General features: G+C 40.3%; 1 protein-coding gene across 7 annotated transcripts in view; it reads left to right on the top strand.

Moving 5' to 3' along the window:
- Positions 1-18,806, top strand: part of DLGAP1 (DLG associated protein 1) — a 435,141-nt gene that overhangs the window by 127,240 nt on the left and 289,095 nt on the right. The window contains exon 3 of one of the 7 annotated variants that reach the window (XM_076329904.1): positions 4,779-4,827. The exons of 5 other annotated variants lie outside the window; for them this stretch is intronic. The gene's annotated coding sequence lies outside the window, so the exon portion shown is untranslated. Of the gene's footprint in view, positions 1-4,778; positions 4,828-4,854; positions 4,876-18,806 lie in introns of those variants that run through there. One more of the 7 variants, XM_076329908.1, reaches the window with a different exon arrangement.

Raw genomic sequence — 18,806 nt, 5'->3', positions numbered from 1 at the left:
AGTGCTATGAATCATTTTATTGGAATTGTATCATTTTTCCACAAGGGAAGCTCAGAGAATTATTCCTCAATATGGAATAGCATGAAATGAAATCTGGTTTCTTCTTTTTCTTATCATTATCTTAAATTTCACTGTTTAAAAAAAGATCTTTTTCAGTATTTCTGTTCATTAAGTCATAGTTGGAAGTGACTTATCGTTTCCATTCTGCGCCCTTCGCTTTTTCCTTTTAGGCATTTTTACTACAGATAACGTCATATTTTAGTTCAACTTATTTATAGGACATTATTATGCTGATAGTTACACAGCATTTTTTAAATCCCACATTGGGTCATTAAATTGACAAAGCTCAACAGCAAGTCATTTGGGAAGACATATTACTGGTGTGTTCTTGAAACCTCCCAAACTGATGAAGTGAATTCACAGGTAGATCTGCTTTTTCACTTCTATTTCCTAAACCAGTACTTTAGAGCAAAGTAGTGTAGTGACTCGCCACACACACGGTTTTCCGTTTTGTATCATTTGATCAGGCAAGTTCATTTTACTGAAAGGCTTGTATCCAGTACACTAATTAGCCAAATCAGTGAGAGTTGGAGAAGTTCCAGCTGCAAGGGATTGGTTTAGCAAATACATCTTATCCCAAGGATGTCCAAGCAGATCCTGAACTATGTAATACAAATGGTCAAGATGGAATAGTACAGGTTGTTTCTAAATGAACAATTGATAATGGAACTGTATTTCAGAATGCAAAAATATGCTATTTAAATTGGCCATCATCCTTTATGGAAAGGAACCATTTTTCATATCCTCAAATATTTAACAGTCTGTGACTCAGCCAATTATCATCTGAATCATTTTGTTTCATTTTGTATCCTGGAACTGTAAAACTTAAGGAAAATTGTGCAATTTTAGAAGAAAAATGCAAGAACAAATCTTAGAGGAAGTGCTTCTCTGTGGAACGGGACTCCTCAGTTTGTGCCCTGTTACATAAACTTTTTGCCTTAAGGATGCTCTGTTCCTTTTTTCAGTACACCTGAAAAATCACTTTCATGCATTATATCTTCTGAGGTGCTTGCCAATATTCAGGATACCACGCCTGGGTCAGGGCAACCCCTGGTATCAATACAGACTGGGGGATGGAGGGATTGAGAGCAGCCCTGCTGAGAAGGACTTGGGGGTGCTGGTGGATGAAAAGCTGGACATTAGCACCAGCTAAAAAAAGGATAGATAGGCTATGCTAGGAGGTAAGTCTTTCCACAAGCATGTGAAAAGCCCCAAAGAAAAGCGTATGAATCAATCCTGTTTTAACAGTCGTAACAGCATGCCAGAACTCCACTTACAAAAACTGACGGAAATTTAGTAACGCCAATGCAATGCTGGTGATTGCCAAGGAAAGGGACACCTTTTTCATACTCCTACAGACGCCAGGAAAAAAGATGGATTGGGAAAAAAAGAACAAAGAAATCCAGTGAATAACTACTAATTTAACCAGAACAAAACCATATTCACTAAACTATACAGAATCATAGAATAGTTTGGGTTGGAAGGGACCTCTAAAGGTCATCTAGTCCAACCCCCCTGCCGTGGGCAGGGACGTCTTCAACTAGATGAGGTTGCTTAGAGCCCTGTCCAACCTCACCTTGAATGTTTCCAGGGATGGGGCATCCACCACCTCTCTGGGCAACCTGCTCCAGTGCTTCACCACCCTCAGCATAAAAAATGTCTTCCTTGTACCTAGTATAAATCTACCCCCCTTTAGTTTAAAGCCATTCCCCCTCATCCTTTTGCAACAGGCCCTGCTAAAAAGTTTGTCCCCATCTTTCTTATAAGCCCCCTTTAAGTACTGATAGGCTGCAATAAGGTCTCCCCGGAGCCTTCTCTTCTCTAGGCTCTTTTCAACCCCAACTCTCTCAGCCTTTCTTCACAGGAGAGGTATTCCATCCCCCTGATCATTTTCGTGGCCCTCTTCTGGACCCACTCCAACAGGTCCGTGTCTTTCTTATGCTGAGGGCTCCAGAGCTGGATGCAGTACTCCAGGTGGGGTCTCACCAGAGCAGAGTAGAGGGGCAGAATCCCCTCCCTCGACCTGCTGGTCACGCTTCTTTTGATGCAGCCCAGGATACGATTGGCCTTCTGGGCTGTGAGCGCACATTGCTGGCTCATGTCCAGCTTTTCATCCACCAGTACCCCCAAGTCCTTCTCGGCAGGGCTGCTCTCAATCCCTTCATCCCCCAGCCTGTATTGATACTGGGGGTTGCCCTGACCCAGGTGCAGGACCCTGCACTTGGCCTTGGTAAACCTCATGAGGTTCACACGGGCCCACTTCTCCAGCTTGTCCAGGTCCCTCTGGATGGCATCCTGTCCCTCAGGCATGTCGACCACACCACTCAGCTTGGTGTCATCTGCAAACTTGCTGAGGGTGCCCTCGATCCCACTGTCCATGTCATTGATGAAGATATTAAACAGTGCCGGTCCCAATACAGACTCCTGCGGGATGCCACTCATCACCAGTCTCCATCTGGACATTGAGCCGTTGACCATTACCCTCTGGATGGGACCATCTAACCAATTCCTCACCCACCGGACAGTCCACTCATCAAATCCATACCTTTCCAGTTTAGATAGAAGGATGTTGTGGGGGACCGCGTCAAAGGCCTTACAGAGGTCCAGATAGATGACACCCGTAGCCCTTCCCATGTCCACTGAGGTAGTCACCCCATCATAGAAGACCACTAGATTAGTCAGGCAGGACTTGTCCTTGGTGAAGCCATGCTGGCTGTCTCGAATCACCTCCCTGTCCTCCATGTGCCTTAGCAGAGCTTCCAGGAGGATCTGTTCCATGATCTTCCCAGGCACAGAAGTGAGACTGACTGGCCTGTAGTTCCCCGGGTCTTCCTTTTTTCCCTTTTTAAAAATGGGGGTTATGTTTCCCCTTTTCCAGTCAGTGGGAGCTTCACCGGACTGCCACGACTTCTCAAATACGATGGATAGTGGCTTAGCAACTTCATCCGCCAGTTCCTTCAGGAGCCACGGATGGATCTCATTGGGTCCCATGGACTTGTGCACCTTCAGGTGCCTTAGATGGTCTCGAACCTGATGTTCTCCCACAGTGGGCAGCTCTTCATTCTCCCAGTCCCCACCTTTGCCTTCTGCAGCTTGAGCGGTGAGGCTCAAGGACTTGCCAGTGAAGACTGAAGAAAAAAAGTCATTGAGTACCTCTGCCTTCTCCGTGTCCCGGGTAACCAGGTCTCCTGTTTCGTTCCAGAGAGGGCCCACATTTTCCCTTGTCTTCCTTTTATCCCTGACGTACCTATAGAAGCTTTTCTTGTTGCCCTTGACATCCCTGGCCAGATTTAATTCTATCAGGGCTTCAGCTTTCCTAACCTGATCCCTGGCTGCTCGGACAATTTCTCTGTGTTCCTCCCAGGCTACCTGTCCTTGCTTCCACCCTCTGTAGGCTTCCTTTTTGTGTTTGAGTTTGTCCAGGAGCTCCTTGTTCATCCATGCAGGCCTCCTGGCATTTTTTGCCTGACTTCCTCTTTGTTGGGATGCATCACTCCTGAGTTTGGAGGAGGTGATCCTTGAATATTAACCAGCTTTCTTGGGGCCCTCTTCCCTCCAGGGCTTTGGCCCATGGCACTCTGCCAAGCAGATCCCTGAAGAGGCCAAAGTCTGCTCTCCTGAAGTCCAGGGTAGCGAGCTTGCTGTGTGCCCTCCTCGGTGCCCTAAGGATCTTGAACTCCACCATTTTGTGGTCACTGCAGCCCAGGCTGCCCTTGAGCTTCACATTCCCCACCAGCCCCTCCTTGTTGATGAGAACAAGGTCCAGCATAGCACCTCTCCTCGTTGGCTCCTCTACCACTTGGAGAAGGAGGTTATCATCGATGCATTCCAGGAACCTCTCAGACTGCTTATGTCCTGCCGTGTTGTCCCTCCAACAGATATCAGGGTGGCTGAAGTCCCCCATGAGGACCAGGGCTTGTGAACGTGAGGCTGCTCCTATCTGTCTATAGAGGACCTCATCCGCTCTGTCTTCCTGGTCTGGTGGCCTGTAGCAGACACCCACCGTAATGGCACCTGTCCCTGCCCTCCCTTTAATCCTGACCCATAAGCTCTCAGTTGGCTCCTCATCCATCCCCAGGCAGAGCTCCATGCACTCCAGCTGGTCATCAACATAGAGGGCAACACCCCCTCCTTGTCTCCCCTGCCTGTCCTTCCTAAAGAGCCTGTATCCCTCCATCCCAACACTCCTCTTGTAAATCATATCCACCTGCAGCCTTTTTCTACCCTATTGTTAAATGCCATTATCTGTAGTGAGAGGTGTAACTTGGATTGTTTAAACTTCTGGACACTGTCTGCAGTTTTTACTGTTTTCTCTGTAATGCCTAGTACATATTTTGATACTGTGAAATATTAATAGCAGCTGTTGGAAGTAGGAGAATAGGGCTATCAGCACTGGCAGGTGGTCAAAGATGCTTTTTCATTCCGTGCTGTGGAAACAAGTGCTTTCTGTCCCCTTGGTTATAACAGGTTGTCTCTCTCTGCTACCAAATGAAATGTCCATGGCCTCACGTGGCTGGCACACATTTACTTTAGGCAGGTGATTTGCCCCATTGAAATTGTTAGGTCTTTGGATGCTTAAAACTAACATTACATGTAGAACCATTTGACAGACTGGTACCTAAATTAAAACTGCCCAGTTGTGAATATACAAGACCGTTGTTGTTAGGAAACCCTTGCAAAACGGCTTGTTAAGCTTCTGCATGTGCTATTTATTTCAGGTAGCTGCAGCCTGTATGTCACTGACCTGTACAAAAGAGCTGCACGAAGGTATGTCTAGCTTACCGAGTGAAGAACTGGTTTTTGATGTGCTGTATGGTAGGTACTGTCTTACTGTTGCTGGTCAGATGCAGAGAGAGATGTTTTTGGTACACTAGAGGCCAAGCAGTCTGAGAATGTTGGTTGTCTCTTAGCATAGCTGGAACTATGGTGGAAGTTACCACCACTTGCATCTTTTCCTCAGTAATATCACTTTCTATGAACTTTAATGATTTAATTTCATTTACTATCATTAAAATATTTGGAAAACATTCTCTTGTTCTCTCATCTGTGTGAAAATTCACATCCCTTTACCTAGTAGCTAGACATAATTTTTTTGTGAATAATATTTTAAATGTCTCATTTTGACTTATTTATTTGTCCTGGCTACAAGAATCATATTTGCATAATTAGCATCAATTGTGTTTCTGTATTTACTTCACTATTTGACATATGTCAAATATGACCAATGAATAGTAGCTCTGTAAGTAAATATTTGTATAGTATTTCCACTTATAAGCAATTTAATGTTGTCTTTATTATTTTCTTTATATTTTCTCCTTAAGTTGCAGTAGATTTTACCACATTTCTTTAAAATTCTTGACCAAAGCTTGTAAACCTAAATTTTTTATAATGTTTATTGTACATACCTCCTTTCATGCTTAGGCATGGAAGCATGATGTATTTTTCTCTGATCCGAATACATGAACTTCTTTCACATAATTGTTAATTACACAAGTATCTTTGAAGCTTAGACATTTTTATTCATTCATAGATGTAAAAGATGACTTTAGGTGACCTTGTCTGAACAAATGGATCTTGGAAATGCTTTATCAACTTAGTCCACTAAGAAAATACACTCATAAATGTAAATATACAACCACAAAAATTATGCACATACACAGAGACATAACCATATATGTATATGCATGTGCATATATGCATAAATATAGAACATGCAAAAGCATTTGAAAATAGAAGAAAAAACAAGTTCAAAATCAGGAAAAAGCACATTTAAGGTGGCTTTAGGGACAGAGTGAGATCTTAAATGCTAGGAGTATATGTCATATGCCATTTGCTAATTTTTTTTTTTTTTAACTGAATTGAAAATGAACCCCATTAATTCCATGATGTCAGAATGTATTGATATCCAGATGTGTGATAAATATCTTTCACTTCTCTTCCCAAGTACTTGCCACTAGAGTTTACAAAGTGGTTTTAGCAGTGACTTGTCCTATGTGTACTAGCCACTAGAGGGGGGATGAGACACATGTTTTGTCACGAAGTTTTGCAGATATTTGGTTGCAGAAGTCTTGAGATTCTAGAAATTTTTCTTCATTTTTAGGCTGTGTAGAGCATGGTCTTACGGCTACTCATCTGCAGTCTTCTAACTGTGTCCTCGGGGTCTAATCCTCATTTCAAATTCATAGAATCACAGAACAAGTTAGGTAGGAAAGGACCTCTGGAGGTCATCTGATCCAAATACTCTGACCCTCAAAGTAAGGCCAACTTCAAAGATAGAGCCAATTTCCAAGCTTGAGTAGGTTGCTCAGGGCTTTGTACAGGCGGGTTTTAAGGGTCTCCAAGAATGGAGATTCTACAGCCTTTCTGGGCAAATCTGATCCAGGGTTTGACCACCAATGTTCACGGTTAACATTTTTTTCCTAAAATTTAATTGGAATGTCTTGCAACCTTTCATTGAGCACCACTGAGGAGAGGCTGTCTCTGGCTTCTCTACATCTTCCCACTGATTAGTTGACTATTACTGTAATATCCAGCCTTGTCTTCTTAAGACTGAGGAAGCCAGTTCCTTCAGAGTCTCCTTGTATGTCATCTACTCCAGGCCCCTAGTCATCTTGGTAGCTCTCTGCTGGACATGAGCTAGTATATTAATGTCTTTTTGGGAAGCACAAAACCAGATGTGGTTCTTGTGATGTGGTCTCACAAGTGCCAAATAGAGAGGAAGAACCACTTTCCTTAACCTGCTGGCTATGCTTGTTAGTATAGTCCAGTAAGCAAATTTTCATCTCTCTCTGCTACTCCACATCTCTATTTCTTGCTTCTACTTCCTGTTTGATCCTTAGTCTTCTCCAAACCTTTGAGCCCACCCTGGCTTCCACTGTCAGCTTTTTTCATGCTCCTATTCTCAATCTTATCTCCTCTCTGCCTGTGTCCGGATTTCCTTCCCCACTTTTTTCCTGCACTCTTCTCCATACTATGTGAAGAACACTCATTGTTGTATGCAAATGCTTCACATACAAATAGATGTTGTCAAGGAGTAAGAGACCTGTTTCAAATATAAGAAAAATCAGGTCTCAGTTTTTCAAAGTTGTTGGCATCCTACCACAGTTTTTCTCTTCCAAATAAAGGCTTCCATTGACTGCCATCAGTGGCAGTTACAAGCACACTGCTATGTGAAATGCAGAGTGAATACAACTGCAGAAATTGTATTTCACTATATTTTGCATGAAATTGTTTACCAGTTCTCCAGCACAGTTCTTGATTCTTTGTTCTCAATGAGGTGCACAGGGTTCTGTCAGAGGAATGGGATTTATTCTTTCAAGCTGTATATGGAATAGATTTATATGGATTTATCATAGATTTATATATGGTTTATATGGAATAGATCAAAAGGATTGCTAAAATGAATGGGATGTTTCTAAGAGGTTGAGATGCAGTGTAATGTTGTCACAGTATTTATTTTCATTTTTTTCTGTACAGAACTCCACCCATTTCCCTGGCCACAAGGTGAAGTGGTAATTTTCCCTACCTTCCATACTGTGTAGCCAAGCAGAACATGCATTTCCAGGCAGAAAGAGACCTGCTTAGGGAATAGGTTTGAGCTAATGCAAGAGTTCTCTGGATATGATGCATAAAGGCATATGAAAATGCTGTTATTTGAACATAATCTCTAAATATACTTGCAAAAATTGGTAATATTACAAATTATAATTCAGTCACATTCCATTAGAGGATTTCAGTAATTCTGCCACAGTTTTAAGGATCTCTTGAGCAGATTAATCTTTTAATGTACCTCCCACTTGACAGTCTGCAGCATCAAGTCCTGAGCCAGGATCTTTCAGTACAAACGTTAGGTGAATTTAGCCCTATAGTCTCAAGAAGAGAGAAGACAAGGAAGACAGGCAAGTGAAATTCTCTATTTAAGTGGTTTAAAAATCCTTTTTAAAAGTGAAAATAAAATATGCAATTGCAGTGATGCAACACAAAAGTAAAGTGTATCACATAGCATCTATTCCTAGTCACTGTTACGAGACAGGAGTCTAAATGGTGAACCTGTGGTATGACCAGTGTGGAAATTCATGTAAGTTTACGCCAGGTTCTTAATATGGGAGAGAAGTGAGGAAAAGAATAGTGAAAGTCGGTCAAAAAATTAAGAATTACCAGTCAGTCTGCTTGACAGGCTGAGCCAGGAATTCCCTTCTTCTAGGTCATGATAGGATTCAGAGTTGAGTCATTTGGGAAACAGGATTGCTTGTTTATTTGTGAGGGTTCAAGAGTAGTTGTTGACATTTAGGTACTAAAACTGAGACTTTCTGCATGTCCGACAGCTATGTTAGTGCTGTAGTCTGCAATCCAGAGCTCTGGACACTACAAATTAAAAAGTAGGTATAGGAATGGAATTAGGTGGCATCTTTGTTCAAGTACATAAAACTTCACAATGTGCAAAATAAGGAAGAAATAAAATACTGCAGGTAACTGAGTAAATGTACTTTTCAGCAAAGACAGCTACAAGAGCTAACTTATGTAATAAGTGCTGCAAAATTATTGGAAAACTGCTACCTTGTTAGCACCTATCATTTGTGATTACTGTTATTTCTACAGACATTCCTATGTTACTGTTGTTACCGTGAAGTAAGCATGCAGTTAACTCACATCACCTATATAAGCAGTCTGAGCTCTTCACCTGTGGCTACATTTACTTCTCAATATGTGCTATATTAATTTGTACTGTGCAGTCCACAAACTCAGCAAAACTACCAGTCTAAGCTGTAAAGATTTTACTCTTTTACTTAAATAGGTTTATGTTGAAAAGCTGCTAGTTTCTTTGACGTTTTAAGATCTAAGAATATAAATATGATTAGGTATTTAAAAAAATTAAGTGTGCACATAGTAATGCCTCTTCTCATAAGATTCTCAAGGTTATAGTTTAGGAAAGTATTCACACATCCCAGTTCAAAAAGAAAGAAAAAGTGCTAAATGACATGCTGTAAAAGAATCTTTCTTATCTTAGGGCCATGTGTGCTTTTCCATCTTGAAAGAATTATAGCTCAATACTTCTGTTTTTCAAAAAAGAGGTTGTCATCCCATTTTATAGAGGGCAAAAGTGGAGCAAAGAGATGAGAAGTAATTTGCACAGCCATATAAAATAAGACCTTCACAAAAATAGGCTATTAACACAGATTATGTCAATTCCATTCTCCTAGTTTAACAACTAAGTACATTTCCTCTTTCAAAAGGCATTAAACTTGTATAGTTTTGATTTTTTAATAAATCTTTAAAAATGTTATTTGTGATAAAATCCTAAACTTCAATTTACAATTTTTTGTCTCTTCGGCAAATGTTACTATTATGTTCTTTTTTGCATATACTAGTGCGCTCAGTAATATTTCAGAGATAGGCAAGGAATAATATTAGGCATTGCTAGGCTGCACTTCTATAAACCTTCATTAGAAACAAGCAGTGATTGAGAGAGAAAGCACTGAGACGATTCAGGTTTATGATGTCATACTTAAAAAGTTATTCCAGAGAGAAACTCGGAGAGATCTTGAACTAACATAGTGTTCTAGGTGTAGCGGTCCTGTATTCTAAAGATCCTTCATTCTGCATTATCTCCGCTGTTTACATAGAACATCTGAATTAAAAATACTGCACCCTTTAGCGTATGTCGATTACAGTGGAGCAATTTTTACCCAGGAAAAAAACCCCAAACTGGTTTGCCACATATAACTCTCAAATATTTTAGGTCAAAACCTCAGTTGTTATAAATCAAGATAGAGTTGTGGAAATACGTCTCATGGATGGCTTGAATTTTGTCTGGTGGACGTTTTTCATGTTTTAGTCGAAGCACAGCATGCAACTATTTTGATCACATATTTCACTAAGTTCTCGTATCACTACAACAGTGATGTCATCAGAACAAAAGCTGCTTCTCAGAGTGGTATTTCTTACTACGAGGCTGTCCAGATTTATGCTGTTTACTGTAGTAGGTAATAAAAATATCAAAGACAGTGAATATAGCATTAAGGTTGAAGAAGGAAGTTGTATCAATTTTTGGAGAATCGTGTTTCTGGCAAGCTGTGATTATATTTCCTGTCTACCATGCCAAGTCTTGTGTTCAGTAACGGCCTATTGCCTAAGGAAAAGATGACCAAAAGCCATTCATACTGAGGAACAAATACTGAAACATTGTACAGTTAAGGTGGCTGCGGTGGCTTGAAGGGTGAGAAGCAATAATTCATAGCAGAAATGCTCCTTCATTTCCCAGATGTGGGAAGGCGTTCCAGCTGTGTCCGCGCACCCTGCTGGGTGAGAACAAGGAGTGCCTCTTTCCTTCTGCCCTTCTTGCCACGTCCTGCTTTCCATGGGAAGGAGAACTCTTGGGTGATTGAGCCGGATGGGAGCCACCGCTCCTGGTAATAGTAAATGTAACCAGAAACCCAAAATAGGGCAAATTTGGGGTTCAGTCTTGCTAGAACTTTACTTCCTAAATTGCCCTCTGAGTCACTCCCCCAAAAACGTGGGGCTATGGCTGATGCCTTTGTTGGCACCAATTCCCTTTTGTTACCATACTAAACCTTCATACGCAATTCAGGGCTGTTTATCCACTTAGTTTAATGTATTCCATCTTGGAAGTTTCCTGAAATAGCCTTGGAAAAGAAATTAAAATCTAGAATGACTTTTTGCAATGTGGAAGGTAATGGCTATTAAAAGCTGACTGGCAGGGTGCTTTTCTGCCTGTTGTCAAATGGAAATAAATAGAAATTAGATTTAGCAGAGTTCATGAGTATTGCTACACTAAGGAGCTCTCAATCAGTAGTAAAGTAGATAGGAACTGTCATGCCCATTTGCAACAGAAGCTGCGATCTGATGATATAAATTTGCCTTCAGCCTGCTCTCCTTGAACCAGCCTAGTCCCCGTCAGATTCACGTGCCATTGCGCACCTAATAACACAGCGGCATTTAAAGACTTCCAGAGTTCCACTCAGGCTTCCATGTTTTAGTATATAAAATCTTCCTATGTATATAGGAAGTATATAAATCTTCCCTGTTTCAAATTGAACTGAGTTTCATTATGTATTTAAGGTTTAGCTCAGTGTCACTAAAATGCTGGTTTTCTAACAGTGAAAGAGGTTTACTGGATCATTTAAAATTCTGATGTCCTAAAGCATGAAGTTTTCGCAGTTACTGCGTCTTCTGTAAAAAGTCTCAGATAGATCCTTAAGGATAGCATTAAAATCTTCTTTCCACATCATGAGCATTTAACTCATCATAATTTGTCCTGATATCTGATGTTCCTAAATGAGAAACACTCTCTGTTTGTTTCATTAATGTTCGGAAGAAATTCTGTAAGGGAGAGATTTATTTACTGAGCGAGCATATCAACTTGAAATAACGCACTGAAGAATGTGTGAATGCATTTATGATAATTTGGAGAAGGTAAAATCGGCAATTTGTCTCCCAGACATTGCTAAGTCAAATGGAATTAGATCCTTTAGGCTACATCTCCATGGTGATTGTAAATATAAATTGGCCATGATTTTAAAAAGGGATTAAAGCTCATGGGTTGTTTCAGTTTTTGCATAGCCAACTTGAGTTAAACTATAAAATGTTTTATCAAGAGATTCTAGACTAGGTTCTCAACATTTTCACATGCATCCTTTCTTTATTTTGGAAATTTTGGTTGTTCATTTCCGTAGTATTATGCCCTTATGCAAAACTTCAGCATTTGGAATTAAATGGTGCTTATTTTAGCATCTTAATTTCTTTCTCTAGAAGCACTTCCAAGTACTTACATTCTGTGCTAACATTAAGCAACAGCTTGTTCTGTTTGTTCTGTGGCAACATGAAATTAGAAAGCGGCTTTGCAAGCAGCTACCCCAGTAGTTTAAAAGCAAATGATCCAGTTTTCTGATGCAGTTTGAATCATGTTGAAGAAGCGAACTCTTAGTACCTGCTGTAAAAGCATTGAATTTGATTTAGAAAGCAACAAACAGAAATAGTGCATTTTCTTCTTTCTTCAGGTGAGCTCAGTTCCCACTTCTGAGCAGTGCTAAAAAAAAGACCTGAAAGCCAAACTAACTGACTCAGTAAAGCAGAAAAGTCTCATTAGTGGCCTGAGCTTCTATGGCAGCTCCATGCTGGCATTTGATCATTCGACTGTAGTGATTCAATCATTCCACACAGCTAATTTAGTGTGTTTCTTCATTCACGTCACAGGAGATTAAGTGAAAGTCTTGACCAGTGTTTGGCTGTATAGGCAGACTGAACTAATCTGTATTCCTGCATGCAAAGAACAAGGTCCTGGCTTGTGATCAACCTTGTTAGCAACCACAGGGAATTCTCAATGTAATTTGAAAGTCGGAAATTTTGGGGATGGAAAGAGGGGAGATTATAAGAAACACTGCATAGCTTCCTGTTAAACAAGAGGAAGATATTAGTCCAATCAAAAAACCTCCTAGTTCAAGAAGCTTTGTATTGAATAGAAATATTTATCACTATAGTTTATTTTTACAGGACAAGATGTACAGCAAGGACACAATTTTTTTCAGTGAAGCAGCCGAGTCACTCAGCTTTAAAGATTAATTTGGTTAGGAGAAGAAAGAAATTGAGAAGGAAGCTAGGTAACAGCAAGCAATTAAATATAAAGAAAAGTACCTAATAGCACAGGTTTGAGTATGGTAGTACAGCTGCCAAATGGCTTTACTGAAACAGTTTCACGTTACTACTATTAACAGTACAGAAGAAAAGATACTCCTGTATTGCTTTCTCACACTTTTGTAAATTCTCTAGAGCTGTTGTTGTAAATGCCTGTTGTGCAATTGATATATTGCAGACAGCCATCTTGCGAAGAGTTTTAGGACAGCTTTTATGGTGACAGTTCAGTTGAACTACTTTGTCGTGCAGTAGTATGTTGCTACTATGATACTTAATGGTCGTTAACTGAGGATGGACTGACATTCTGTGCAAATGTGATAGTAAAAATTTCAAGACCCACTAAAAATCCCACTGGAAAACAAAACTATTGTAAGAGAGAGAATGCTGATGAAAGAAAAGGAACAGTCCTTTGTATGTCTTCGGCAAGTCTTTGCATTTTCCCTCTTTTCTACTCTTCTTTCCAGCTTCAGTCCCGTGTTTAGTGGTTTTTTGTCCTTAACATCTTTTTTTCCTATGCTTCTAGCTGAAACATGGTCACAGAGTCTGTAGGCACTTTCATATGATGACTCCCAAACATTTTGTAAAACAGTCGTAATAAATTGTCCCTCATTTCCTCTTTCCTGACTGTAAGAAGCAAAAGAAGAGAGAGGTAAACAAAAATAACATCAATACTGACACAGAGTTCTCCAAGGTAACTTTGTGACCTGATTGTTGTTTATGTCCTTTGTCTCACTTCTTAATCATTTTGTGTTTAAGATTCCACTGTATCACAATGAATTTATACTGGTATGTTCTTTAGACCAAGAACTATGCTTGTGATTCTTGCACATTTGGAGGTAATTTGTTTGAACGATAGTTGCAGTCATATTTTATGTCTAGAAATCACTTACATTTGAATCACTGCTATTGTAGGTTTTATTGTCTAGAGTAACAAAAATAGAACCAACTTCACTTGATAAGGTGTTCTCTATTAAAACTATGTCATTGATCTCAGGAAAAATGTTATTCTTCTTAATGAAGGAGCTTGCAAATAGTCTGGGAAGTATTTAATTAAGCATATAGCAAAAAGGTATTAATATTCTTTTGTCTTCCCTGACAGGTGAATTTTATGTTACAGCAAGTGCAATGCTCTTCTTGAGCCTCTTTTATCATGTGACTTCACTGTGATATTTGTCACTTTTGAGTATTATGGAAAGTTTGGTCATTTGTTCAGATGTTTCACCTAGATGCTGGCCTCTAACAGATTGAAGGGTAATGAGAGAATCAAAATCTGGCCTGAGCATACTGAATGACATCATCTTATAGAGAGAGGGGAAAATAAATATAAACCAATCTGTTTTCTATGGTCGTTTAGCCATTTCTCCTGTGATTGAAGCCTAAAGAGAGCCATTTCAGTAATTTATTGATGAAACAGGTTAACAGAACATTTTAATGTGTACATGTGCTGTAACAGCTTTGGATGGTAAATGGATTTTGCAAGACTACATTTATCAAATGTGGAAAGTTGGACAGATGTGGTGTACACCAAAACCTTTAAAGCTGGAAACACTATAAAAGAGGAGGATTAGAAAATAGAGTTTTTATCTCAAACTGCTAGTAGCCTTTCAAAGGTGAATAAAATTCTCTGTGATGAATCCACAAGACTAATATTAGATTACTTGGTCTTTCAGATGGTGAAGATGATTTGATATTATTTATGGAGCAGCTGGATCCTGAGTTATCGGATATAAAAGTTAACAAAAGACTCTATTCATAATGAAAAATCCGCATCCTGTCACAATAAGAATGCCATCCAAAATTCCAAATGAATGGATAGAAAACAATTATTTTGAAGTTGCTGAGCTGCAGAATAAGATAGAATGTTGCTGAGGCAAACAAATGATAACGATCCTCTACAGAAAATTCACATGGAATTTTCTTTTCCAACCATGAGTTCAATCATCCAGCAAAATGCTGTCCTACACCAGCAAAAATGACTTAGAATAGGAAGTAGATTGAAGCTATGTTTCTTCTTCCTACAGAAAGCACGTCACTATTCCAAATGAAAGCTTGTTTTTTATTTTCATTTTCCCTTTGAGGTGTCTATGTCAAGTGAAAACTATGAGGAAAAGACACACATGCACCAGTGTCTAATAGGCTTTCCCAGTCCATCCTGGAAAGCAGGACTCAGCTGCAGCATCATGGCTAGTCCCCTACAAATCTGATGGTTATGGTGACGTGGTCATGTGCTGTGAAGGTATTACTGAACAGTATTCCCATCAGTCATTCAAAATAGTAGCACTGAAGGTGAGGGAATGCCCTAAATTGGAAGGAGGGACTTCTTCAGACCAGTCTTCATTTCAGAGCCTGGACACTGGAGGGCTCGTCAGATACCAAGGTTAGGCTCTTGAGCTGAACCACATGCCTGCCTCTCTCTGCTGACTGCAAAGAGAGCCTGTAAAGACTAGCTTCCTAATTTACGCACCAAAATTCAGTGACCCGGGTTAGGCACTATGGAAACGTAATCAAAACCTTGGAGTTGCAGCAAAAAGTTTAAAACTAAGATAGTCCATGGAATTGGGAACAGAAGGTTTTCTTGGGTATTCCGGTCCCAGATCCTGACACTCCTTTTGAAGGATTTCTAGTAACATTTTCCCTAATAAAAGTATCCGCCCTTTGTCAAGGAAGGTGTGTGGCCCTGTTATTTAAATGCAGTCTTCAATGAGATGAGGAATGTTGGTAGAACCCTACGGTGTTGTGCTGGTCTTGGAAAACTAATACAGTGGTTCAGTGATTTTTTTGTGCTCAAGTCTAAAGTCATTCTTGAGCAGATTTTCTGGCATGCATAGGGACAGCACTGTGTTATTTTATTAGTTTGTGACTGACTGTGATAGTCTCAGCCCCAGGTTGAGAAGAAACTGCAATCACAGTGTCAGAAAAATCAAGCATAATCTTCATTGTTAATGTCATAAGGAGAGAAAACTATTTGATAAACTGGATGCATTCAACAAATTGTGAAAATCTCATTCTTTGGACTTCCTAAAAGACGTGAAGGAGGATATAAACACAGGTAGGTCAGATCTGCATTTTGGATACCTTAGGGATGAAGTGTGTAACCAGCTGGGTACCCCGGCAGCCTCCAAAAGTCTGATGAAAGTTCTTGGAAATGTTCTACCTAAACAATCCAGCAAGTATTGGAATAATAATAGTAATAATTTTTTTTAAAAAGTTCTGAAACGGTAGATGGCTACAAATATTGACAATGTGCATCAGATTAAAACTTGCATCAAATCAGTAATTCGCTGCACTTGAAAATGACTCAGGCCAAGTGTACTTACATCAGTATCCTGTTTCCAGCAATGAGCAAACTGAGAAGCCTAGGGAAACATGTAAAAACTGTGAAAGCTCACAATGAAACTTTCCATAATATTCCCTCAGCTTCTAACCATTTGCTTTAGACTGGTGTCCTGGTTTTGGCTGGGATAGAGTTAATTTTCTTCCTAGTAGCTCGTACAGTGTTTTGGATATAGGATGAGAACAATGTTGATAACACACCGATGTTTTAGTTGTTGCTAGGTAGTGCTTACACTAGTCAAGGACTTTCCAGCTTCCCATGCTTTGCCGACTGAGAAGGCTGGGGGTGCACAAGAAGCTGGGAGGGAGCACAGCCAGGACAGCTGACCCAAACTGGCCAGAGGGACATTCCATACCATGTGTCGTCATGCTCAGTATATAAACTGGGGGGAGTTGGCCGGGGGGGCAGCAATCGCTGCTCAGGAACTGGCTGGTCATTGGTCGGTGGGTGGTGAGCAATTGCATTGTACATCACTTATTTTGTATATTCTTTTATCATTTTTTCCCCCCCTTCCTTTTCTGTCCTATTAAACTGTCTTTATCTCAACCCATGAATTTTACCTTTTTTTTTCTCCCCAATTCTCTCCACTATCCCACTGTGGGGGGGGGTGGGTGAGCGAACGGCTGTGTGGTGTTCAGCTGCCTGCCGGGTTAAACCACAACAACTGGGTTCCTGGATAAGGACTGCATTTGACAGAAGTGGTGTCTTTATATTCAATGGAAGGATGAATTTTCATCTATGGACATTTTCAGTTTTCTGTTTGCACCATGTAAACTGTTAACGTCCACAAGATGGCAAGGATGTCCACAGATTAATGAGATGTTACATGAAGAACTGCCTCCTGTTTGTTTGAAACCTGTGCTCTTGCAACTTCATTTGATGGCCTTCTCACTCTGTATTACAACGTGAAGAACTGATCCCTTTTCACACTCTCCGTGCCATGATTTCAAAAGTCACTTCTCCAGCTTGACAAATTCCAGCCTATTTAACTGTTTTTTTTCTGTGGAAACATTTCCAGAACACTGATCATCCTCGCTGCCCTTTTCTAGTTCTACTGAATCACTTTGAGATGGTGGAGCAAAGCTGCATGCAGTGTATCAGATGCAGGTGGGCCATTTATTCAGTTAGTGACCTAAGGAAGTTCTGTCTTGTTCTTTATTCCATTCCTGATAATTCCTAACATTGCTGGTCACTCAGTTGACATTTTCCAGGAAAGACAATAGCTGTAGGATCTCCACTGCTAAGTGGTAACCGTTAGCTTAGAGGCCACCTTTTTATGTGTAAATGTAGGGATTCCCCCCACCCACCCCCCGGCTTGCATCACTTTCCATGTGTATGCACCGAATTTCTAGTCACTCTACTGCTGACTCTGGTAAGATCTTTCTGCAGTTTTTCGCAGTTTGTCCTCATTTATTACCCAGTAGAACGTAGTATCATCAGCAAACTTTAGGTGAGTTCATTACACACCTCTTTTTCCTGATGATTTATGAAAATGCTTAAGAGCATTGTTCCCAGAAAAGATCTTTGATTTTATGGGTGGCTTCTTTCCAATGCGAGAACTTTCCTTTTCCTGTTTTTTAATCAATATTGTATCTGGGCAAGTATCTTCCCTTTTTGTCCTACTGCTTTTTTCTTTTGTGAGGAACATTTTCAGAATAATTTTGGAAATCCAAGTAGAAATTCAGTAGAGTAGATGAATGGATCTTCCTCATCTACATGGTCATAAACCCCTTCAAAGAACACATGCTGCATAATGAAGCGTGACTTCCCTTTGCAAATGCTGTGTTGGCCATTCCCAGTACTTTATATTTTATCTTCACATCCACTACTTCTGTTCTTACAGGTCTGTAAAATTCTCGTGGAACCTTTAAAAGTCAATGTCACATGCACCATATTCCAGGCATGGTACCAAGGCCACGCCCCTTGCTTTGTATTTCCTTGTTCCTACATCTCTCAAAGTATTTCAAAGTGAAAGCAGTCATTTTTCATGTTTGTAATGCTTCCAGAGTAGTCATCTGCCTTCCTGAAAACATGCAAAAATTTGCCTTTCACAAATGCTAGCATAATACTCCATGCCACTCCGCAAGCTAAGTGTTATCACCGGCTTTCCGGTATGACACATCACACTGATTTCACTGTTAAAACTTGTCAACAATAGCTTCTACTCTGTAATTATATAAAAATGGAGCTATTTACAAAATGGGTTTGTATTATGCGAGTTTGTGTGCAAAATTAGGGTTTTTATTTTCATCAGCGTACCTACGCCAGCACTGCTAGGAGAGAGAGGACTACGTTATTTTCTTTCACGTGTGCCTTCTCGTGTGTTGTCTGAGTTCTTACGGACCATGTTTAAGCAAACTCACTTGTCACGTGGTTGTTTGGCATGTGCAAGGCTGACGGTGATAGGCAAAACAGAAGAAGCCTAACAGCTCATTAAAGCATGCATCCAGCTTGCATGACCGCTGGTTGCGGTGGGAGAGGGAATCAATAGCAACTATCTGTATTGGACTTCACTGCAGAAGAATAAACATTGAGCACTGCTGTGCCTGTATTACTGCAAAGAGCAAAGATGTACCAATGGCAGTGATAACAGCTGTAATAAAAACTCAGCTCTTCATAAGAATTTGCCAAAACAAAAAATAGTTTCCTAGTCATAGCAGCAAAAATTACTGCTGGTGAAAGGGCAAGTGTAATTTCAGTTCACTTGCCAGTAGGTGGAGAATTGGGGCACTGTGGTCCTTTGATGTTGCTGTTAGGTCAA

The sequence above is a fragment of the Aptenodytes patagonicus genome, chromosome 2, assembly GCF_965638725.1.
Source record: "Aptenodytes patagonicus chromosome 2, bAptPat1.pri.cur, whole genome shotgun sequence".
Lineage (NCBI taxonomy): Eukaryota > Metazoa > Chordata > Aves > Sphenisciformes > Spheniscidae > Aptenodytes > Aptenodytes patagonicus.
The sequence above is the reverse complement of the archived record's forward strand: the minus strand, read 5'-3'. Positions and strand labels throughout refer to the sequence as shown.